The sequence below is a fragment of the Bemisia tabaci genome, chromosome 8 (genome assembly GCF_918797505.1).
Source record: "Bemisia tabaci chromosome 8, PGI_BMITA_v3".
Taxonomy (NCBI): Eukaryota; Metazoa; Arthropoda; class Insecta; order Hemiptera; family Aleyrodidae; genus Bemisia; species Bemisia tabaci.
The window spans coordinates 42,720,064-42,730,306 of NC_092800.1; positions in this window are offsets into that span (position 1 = coordinate 42,720,064).

The window sequence follows — 10,243 nt, forward strand, 5'->3', positions numbered from 1 at the left end:
TCGAGAGTTGCCAAATTTCCCCAGATAAAACGTAAATTTCTGAGGAAAGCTATGAATATATTTTCTCGAACTTTTCAGGAATTTTTTGTGCTGTAAGATTCAAAGAAAAATATTCCTAAATTTACCGAGAAATTCGTGTTTTGTGACAGAAAATTTGGCAACGCCTGAAGGTTCATACGCCGTTTTTATTCAGCACTGCATTATGAAGGGGCACATAGCCTTTTAGAAAGCGCGATGAGTGACATCATCATCCGCATTGATGCACACCGAGGTTCTAAAAATTTTGGTTCCACAAATCACTGAAAAAGGATTGCAGCGGTTGGCATTCAGAATTAATGCTGTGGAGGAGCATTTTTGGTAGACCTGAAACAAAGTAAGAATAAAAAAAGGAATGATTAGTCAACACTTAACCTAACTTGAAAATAAAAACTTACGCCAAAAACTTAAGCCAAAAAATTGTTTTGTTCACTCTGAATGGCCTCGTCAAACTTGATACTTTCTAAAAGTACTGAAATCATCTAGTAGTAAAAAATCTGGAATTCATTAATATCATTCGGAAAGTAAAGCAATATTGTTCTCTACTTTTGTAATTTTTTCTTCAGCTATTGATTTCATGAGCAATTCAAATTATTCAAATTCTTCAGTTGTAGATTAAATAAAACTGTACGGGTACTTTCTGGTGAATTACACCAACATTTCTGTTAATTTTTAACTAAAAATAATTGAACGTTTAAAAAGATCCATCCAACCTTTTTTACGTCCTATTGTAGAGGAGTATCATTAAAATGAGACTGCAAGGTACTTACATAGCAATAAGGCGAGTTTCTTCATCATTAAAATTAATGCACGTTACCGTGATTCTACTATATTGGTACCTTTAAATCGCAGATTTTCCTAGATGGTAGGACTTGGTGAACAATAGTAAAGAATGAAGTGAAACAGCTTTCAATATGCTCGTTTTTTGCCGATCTGAAAAAAATAAACAAAAGTAAATTAGTTCAGGTAAATAGAGTAAAATAAGAAGTTAAATGAAATGAAGTTGAACATTTTTCAAAGTGCTCGTCTCCTACCAGTCGGTAAAAGAGCAAAATCAATATGAGGTATTCAAAACTAAAAACCAATATAAAACAATGTGAAACTGTTTTCACTGTGTTCGTTTCTTCCCGATCTGGAAAAGAACAAAAAGAAAGACTAAAATAACTGACATGAAGATGAAAATTAGCATGATATTTGAGAGAAAAATAAAAATACTGCAAAGCAATTTTACTTACGATTAATACGCTGAAAGTAGCTTCCACCTTGACCCTGTCTCTTGTCAATTAGGAAGTTAGTTGAAGCGTTTGAAGAGGAGGAAAAAATCCAATTCAAGAAAATAAGTTGAAACCTTTGCACAAGGTGCTGGAAGCGCTTTCACAGACTTAGTTTCTTGCCGATCTGAAAAAAAAAGAAAAATTAAGAAAGCAAAGCTAGTGAAGGAACATCTAATGTAAATTGGACGTGTTTCTGCAAAACGGAGCTATGTGTATTGTGAGCCCTGTTACGCATATATTCTTATGAGTCTCAGGGCTCATGTCTTAATTCACGAGGCTCCATTCGGCAGAAATACGTCCAATTAACAGTACAGCTTATGCGCAATTTTTTTATTTATTGAAAATTTAGCAGGAAGTAGATAGACGGCAGATTGATTTTTTGTATAGATGGCAGATTGTGACGTTTCAAATCGATGTTCATGTCTAATTTTGTTTTGTAAAAACCAATCAGCAATTTTTCATGAAATTTTTGAGAATTGTCTTCTCTTTTTGAAAATATTCATGGAGAATGAATGGGAGATACGACGGCTAATTTTCTCGGAAAAAGTAAAACACTATGGAACATTTAGAAATTTTCAAACGTTGTAATAGTGCTACGCATTCATTTACTGCAGCCGTTTAATTTGATGTCATTCTCTATGCAAAACAATGACCTGAAGAGGGGGGAAAAAACATTACTCTCAGTCTAGAAAAATTGGAAAAATAATATGAATCATTGTTGATTTCATTGATAATATCTTTCTTTTAAGAATAAAAATAAAATTTGGACATTTTTGAAATTTTTATTCAGTTCTTGAAATTTTTATTTAGGTTTTGAAATTTTTATTTAGTTTTTGAAATTTTTATCTAGTTTATCTAGTTTTGAAATTTTTAATTTTGAAATTTTAAAGTTTAATTTCTCTATTTTCAATCTCTACTTTTGAATCGTAAAGTTATCGTAAATTATCCTTGAATATTTTGTTTTTAAAGTTTAAATTTTATTAGGTTCATCTGATTATTTTCCTTTCATATTTCACGGTCGTGCCTATGTCAAAATATTATGGATCATTGTTGATTTCATTGATAATTTCTTTCTTTAAAGAATAAAAATACTCTACTGATTCATAATATTTTGACATAGGCACGACCATGAAATAGGAAAGGAAAATAATCAGATGAACCTAATAAAATTTAAACTTTAAAAACAAAATATTCAAGGATAATATACGATAACTTTACGATTCAAAAGTAGAGATTGAAAATAGAGAAATTAAATTTTAAAATTTCAAAAATAAAAATTTCAAAACTAGATAAACTAGATAAAAATTTCAAAAACTAAATAAAAATTTCAAAACCTAAATAAAAATTTCAAAAATTTCCAAAATAAAATATTCACAGATTAAAAATTTTAAGACTCAAAAGTGGGAATTAAAAATAGAAAAAATAAATTTTAAAATTTGAAAAATAGTTTCAAAAATGAAAAGTATACAGTTTAAATATAATAAAGATAGAAGGTATGATATGGCTATTATCTGCTATACTCACATGCTAGGAGTTTAACTCATGTTGCGATTCCGCTTGCTAATTGCACTGCACCATTAAACTACTGTACCAGTACCACTTATCCACTACACCACTAAACCACTACACCACTGACCCACTAACCCACAGACCTGATCACCCATTGAGCCACTTCGCTCACTGAATCCACACTGATGGAACTTTAGGGGTGGGGTTGCTCTTTTATATGTTCGGTCCGCAGCCACCACAAGCGACCCCCCAACCTCCCCCCTCCTGACCACTCTTGCAATTAGGATATCATTTAGAAACTATTTCCTTGTTTCCCAGTGCCGGAAAATCCGAACTTTTTGGAACAAAGGAAGGAAGGGACATTCCTTCGTAAACATCATTAGCCAGGAGTGCGCAGGGGCCTTTTGTTTTATTGAGACGACGACACCTCACGTGTCCAAAACAATGAAAGGGAACTGCCCTACGAGTATTTTTTTTCGGTACATCATCCCCGTGGTAAGGAAGAAGAACGCCGTATGAGCATTCAAGCGTTGCCAAACATTCCTCTAAAAAATACCAATTTATTTTTCAGGAAAGCTACGGATATTTTTCCTTGAAATATTCAGGTGTAGCGTTATTTTACGATCATACATGTAGGTGGATCCAGGGGGGAGGGGGGCGTAAGAGTTTTACGCCCCATATCCGTTCGCTCGGTTGTAGTGATATTAAAATTAATTATTGACTCAAGCACGTCTAGGAGACACGATCGTCACATTAAACATCCAATGCGGTGCGACGGTCGTGAAAAATTTTAACCGAAAACGGCGGGTGTTCTCAACAGCAATGAGGTACAATTTCGAAAGTTGGTAAACTTGCAATTAGTATTAAGGACTATAAAGTGGGCACAAAGATTTTTCAGAATATCACACGCTTCATAAAATAAAGGGCGTGACGGTCGAGACGCAAAAAAAGGTTCAGTTAAGTATACTTACACTGGAAAAGAAAGAATCTTAAATTTGCCGCCAAGAGGTATTTCTTCTTAAATCAAGAATTTTGCTGGTTAATATAAGCTACTTTTTTGCTTAACCCAAGCATTATTTTTCTTGAATCGAGAAAAAGTCAGCTTAAAGCAAGATAAGGAAAATTCTTGGCGGCAAATTCAAGAATTATCATGCTTGATCTAAGCTACTTTTTCTTCAGTGTACCTTTCAAATTGTGGTAGAATTTTCAAAATGACTTTGGGTGATTACTGCACAAGCTTGCACCATTGGAACATTTCACTTCATTTTAATTGTGCACTTTCAAATCACTTTTGCAACGATTTAATCGCTCCTAACGACCGTTTTGACAAGCAAAAACACCTGGGACGGTCGTGACGTGAAAATTAATGACAGCATATGTTCGAAATATTTTGGGTGGATGACAACTTTTTTTCGTGATCAAATGCATTGTTCTGCAAGTATGCAAGTATGCAAGTACTTGTATAGCTTGTATGCTTGTGTAGTTGTACTGCAAGTATTTTTGATGAAATTAGTACAAAAATCAGAAAAATTTATCAGACCAAAAAAAAGTAATGAGGTTGTAGACATTGCAACCTGCCAATCATGACAGTGACGGTCGTGACATTTTAAGCAGTAAAGCTGAAAATGAACCTTAATCCATCAATTTACACAATTGTAATGGTTATAATTCGTTAAAAACACTCATTTTCCATCATATTTGGTGAAATGTAAAACTTTTTATCACACATTTTACAAATAAAACGATCATGACGGGAATTGGACAGTTTTCGTAGAATTGCCCATTTATTTCCAGCCACTCTTATTTCACAGAAAAAAGCATAATATTTTAAATGGAAAAAGCGCATTCAATGATTAAAAACTGACGATGAGGGATTGATTTCTTTAAAAATATGAATATCGAAGGCGTAAGTCCGCAATCACATATCTCGTTTGCGGTGTCTGAAAATGTCCGCTTCTATGCTATTTTCTTTAAAGGAGAACAAATTGACATCATTCCTTGAAGTTTTGCAGAATTTTCTTCGCACAGAGAAGAAAAATCACGGCAGTTGAAAAGAAATGCCGTTCAGTAGTTTTCCGTTTAAAAAATAAAGTATGACAGGAAGTTTGCGACGTCGCAAACCGAGTTATGTGATTGCCGACTTACATCGTCGATATGTAAGAGGGTGTCCCAAAAGATTTACCCACGAAAATTTACGTTACTTGATTAGAAAAGTCCTCCTCTTTATTGGACAACACTTTCAGTTCAAGTTTTGGAATTGGGTGTATTGCTGCTAAAAGAAACAAATGGGAGGGGTAATGAGATGCCTCTAGAAACAAGAATAATTCGACCATTTTCTGAAAAAAGGAGAGAGAAAGACACTAGTCACTAGTTGACATCGTACGTGCATTCTGCTATGCTAAGGAAGAACGCCGTAAGAGCATTCAAGAGTTGCCAAATTTCCCTTGATGAAACATGTAGTTTTGACAACATTCATGCATAGTTTTTCTTGACATTTTTAGATACTTTAGATAAAATTGCGTACAGAATTGTAAGACAATTTTGGAAAATAATATTTAGAATCTTCCCAGTAAATTCGGTTTTTATCAGAGAAAATTTGGCAACGTGTGAAGGCTCATACGGCGTTCCCTCAGCACGACAGCATTGCTGAACTGTTGAGCATATGCTCGCTTCTTTTATGAGATGAAAATTGCGTCGGTAGAAATTGAAGGCGCGATGAATTCCATTTCTTATTTCTAAACAAACATCATGCGATACATTACATGCAACTTACAGATCCGAGATAAAAGATTACTTATTCTTAAACTAACGTGGCAACGACCATACCGAGATCGACACACGCTACGCGTCTAAAAATACAGGTTCGCTGCCAGCATTTTCGTCCCTTTCATCTTGAAATATATTACGGAAAGACCTTTCTCAGTTGGCTATGTCGTTTTACCAGACCAGACTTTCCAAAGTTTTTAAGAAATCACGTTCATACATGTGTTTAGCATACCCCATAACCATGTTTAGAGTTAAATTTGCAATTATCTCTCGGACCATTTTAAGTACAGAACAACACCAGTGCCAAATTTAGTAAAAATTAAAACGGAGTGAGGTTTCGAACAAGTCGACTATCGTTTTAAACATTTTGGAGGTAAGGCATCCTTTTTACTCATAAACTTAATAGTTATGTCTTATCAATTCCAGCAAGCAATGCGTAAGTGACGTAAAAATTATTTCATTTTTTATTTTAATTTTATTTCTTAAAATATTGACAAAGAATTCCTTAGCACAGCTTACCTAAGAAATGCCTCAAACATTTGCTTTTTGGAAAACAAATCATGTATGCATTCCTCGCAGGCATCATCTGAATATTTCCCGCCTTGGAATTCTCCATCAGCCAACCAACTGTGAACCGAAATAAACGGAGGAAACCGACCTATATCATGGCTCGTAAAAGTTAAAACTGGTGTTGTGGCGCTATTAATCTTGTTTTGGAGGACCTTTTCTACATTAATCTATTTTTTTTTTTTTTTTACTAGGGGTACATATACCCCCTGATAGCATCGCAGCCTAATCCCCCGAAGCGTTGTGCATTACGTGTATTCGGGGCCGTAGATGTATCTGTAATTTGAGCCTTGTTGGTAGCTCCCTCCATGAATGTAGACCATTACTGGCATATTTGCTCCAGCATTGACCTGCAATTTAAGATCGTTTGGAATGATGAAAAAGGGAAGGTAAAATTATGCAGGGTGCAGCGCGGGCAAGAAAGGGCGAACACTTGTACATCACATGTGAAAGCGCATTTTTCAATGCAAATAGAAAGCTTCTTACAAAGTATGCAGCTGAAATATGCACGATAATATTTCCATGTCGGTGTATATAGATGATAACGCCTTGATGCAACTATTGATGCTCTATGGATGTCCATGTTGCCTACTGATGAAAATGAAGGCGCTTTGGATTTTTCCGCGCTCAGGGCAGAATAACGTGTGCGACACGTCATTCAAAGACGTTGAAGTAATTAACTTTGTAGCTTGCATTACGCAATGAGGAACTAATGCTCTGACTCATCCATACTAAAACCCAGAAAAATTAAACGTTCGTATGTTTTATCTATTATAAACCAGAAATAGTGGTTCCTCTTCGCGGAATGCAATCAAAAGATCACAGGCATCACCCTGTAACTTTAGAACAAATCCATATAGGCTTGAAACTTGACAGCTGGTCAAAGGCTGGTCAAAGGAAACGCCTTTGGGGAGCCCCCATCATTTTAAAGGGACCGCCTTGAAAAAGGGCAAAACCCCTAGGGGCTGTAGAGGTGGCGCGAGTCTTTTTGATCACCCTGTATGCTTCAAAATCTAGAGAACATTTACATAAAGTCTCAAAGATGGGTTCTTTGGTTGTCTGTTGATAAAATAAAACATGAAATGAATCTGGCATTGTGAAATGCAGTAATCAAGGCTGATTCTGAACAAATCTGCCCGTTCTTAAATGTTCTTTTGTTTGACTTTTATTGGTTAAAATATTATTCATTCCTAACCCCGACGGAATGTCTACAGCAGTATAGTAAATACGACGGCCCCTCGCTCCTCTTACATTTTTATCATTTTATCTTAATCATTGAAACTCTCCACTTTTGGCGAGAGGGGAGGAACTTTACTTTAGCGTGTCGTAAATATTTATCTTATTTCAGCTCGTACCCTTTCGCGGAACTCTCGAGGATAATTAGTTAATGGTCTAATTTTGGCTCTATTTTTCAGCTGATTAGGGGTAGGAGGGCTTGACACTTAGGGCTTAAAAAGAGCCCATGACTCGTATGCTTAAAATACGCACTAAGTGGTGCTGTTAATTAATGTCACGCGATCTTGATCCACACTTGAGATAAGCCCCTTTCTTTTGGTACAAGTGTATGGTTATCTTCGTTGCAAACTGATGCAATTGATAAGTCACCATCATCATGCTCTTTCATACTTTGATGCAAATGTTGCGAACCCCGAAACAGAAGGGGTGGAATGATTTCGTTGATGGAACCAATCACTCATATTAGAATGATGCGTAACAGATTTTTTCAAATATTTCTGAAAAAAAAAAAAAAATAAAAAAAAATGAAATATCTCAAAGAAGTTTCTTTAAAACGGGGAAAACTCAAGCTTCTCAAACCCGACCTCGAAAATGTTTAAGATGATAAGTTGGATTGCATTTTGCGAAAAGGAAATAAACTCTTTTCAATGTCCCTAAGATTGTGGGACTTTTTTTACCATGAAAATATAAACTGATCATTTAAACAGGTTTTATCTTTACTCCCAATGAACGATGAATTCAATACGAAAATTACCCTGGTAAATTAAAGTTTTTGCAAGATCTCAGTAATTTTTTGCGAGGAATGTAAGTAGCACAATCCTAGTAACATTGAAATGCCCGCGGTTCCTATTTGCAAAATGCAATCCAGTTTTGGTAAGATGTATCAATTTTTATAATATCTTGAGATCATTTTTTTTAAAGTTCTTATGATGGAATTTCAATCGCATAGCCTATCGATAAATTTTAAGTGAGATGCATGAGTGCATGTATTTCCGCCTTTTTAAGATCATCTGATTTTTAAGAAGTCATATATTCCTTATAAATTATTGTTAAATATTTCAACTAGACTTTTTGCGATTTGTAGAACCTTGTCAGAGCTATCATTAGACGAGCAAAATTGAAATTAAGGGCATAAGGAGCAGGGGATGGGGTTGGAAAATGGAAAGAAGTCAAATATTGGCATTTTATATTTATTGTCAGTGCATATTCTGAGCTAAAATTATGGGTGCATAAGTTCCTCCCTTATTTTACATACATTCAAATTGAAGCACTGGATGCGAAAAGGGCACTTCTCGATTGCAGTGTTTCAGAGTTTCCTCTTATTTCATTCTTTGTAAGGAAAGTTAATGCATCCATTTCACTAAAAATGTTACTGAATGTTCCTTATGATTCTACAAGTCTCTGTGGAAAGAAATCTGGAAAAATCACTCATTAAATTCTTCTCCAAGGAATTAATTGGCAACAGAAATTCTGAAACACCGCAATCGAGAAGTGCCCTTTTTGCATCCAGTGTCTCAATTGGTAAAGCCCACTCTCAACAATCGCTACCCCAAATGTAAGCTTATAGAATTTTAACCGTCTAAATTTCAATACCCCCCCCCCCCCCCGGCAAACCCCCCCGGGGGTGGGGGTTGACAAGGGGGAAATCAGGACAAAAGTCCCATTTCAAATAACTCAAACTAACTTAATACCGTAATATTAGCTATAACTATCTTAATAACTGTGTTTATTTCTTTTAATAGCTGAAAATACTAAAAGCATAATACTGAAGTTATTAGGGTGATTTAGAAATTCGCAAGCAGCTGCGGCTAACGCAATCGCGGTTAATCGAGACTTCTCGCGAACAAGAACGAAGAATCGACAACGCTAAATACGCCTTAATTCTTTTTTGAAGAATCAGATCCAATTGCGTGGTTTCTACGGCCTACCGTTTCTACATCACGACGCTAAGCATAAACCACGGATCTCCGCACGGTGTCCGCGGTGGTTTACGCGTTTTTTGCCCAGGGGCTGCGTACCGGTCGAGCACTTTCGCTTTTTGTTCCGGATCGTATCGCATTCCGAGAGACCCGGTCGGCGCGCACGAGTCAATTTTAGGTCGGACATGAAATTTGTGACTAAAACTGCAAATTTTGATGTATATTTCGTCACAATTTAAACATTAAGGGGTGGTCCTGAAAGAGAATTTCACGAGGAAACCAATGAAACCAATTTTAGAGCCTCAAAGTTTTGTGTAAACGGAGTTACAAGCGTTTAAAGTTTCCAAATTTTGTCCGAAATCTCCTATCGACCCGACCACCGTGCGGCGGTCGGGCGGGTCATCGCCCAAGTCCGGCACCAGCGCTGCCGTGCTGAGGAAGAACGCCGTATGAGCCTTCAGACGTTGCCAAGTTTCCTTCGATAAAACCCGAATTTACTGAGAAAATTATGCATATTTTTTTCCAAAATTTTCAGACTATTTTGTACACAATTATATCTAAAATATCTGAAAATTTAAAAGAAAAATGTACGTAAATGTTGTCAAAAATTCATGTTTTATCAAGGGAAATTTGGCAACTCTCGAATGTTCATACGGCGTTCTTCCTTAGGACGGCAGAGCGACGGACAGGAATCCACTTACCGCCGACCATGACCCAGCCTCACTAGACCAGCCCATTTCACCTGATCATCATCATCATCATCATCGTCGTCGTCATCGTCATCGCTCGACTGAGATTCAGTCCGCGCAGTGGTGTGTGTGTGTGTGTCACTGGGTCCCTCTGTGCGGCTTTCATTCATTCTCGAGGCTTACTCTAAGTTTTGTGTCACTTGTCTGTGTTCATCTATCGCTTGAGCTTGATTATTCGTTGTGTTAG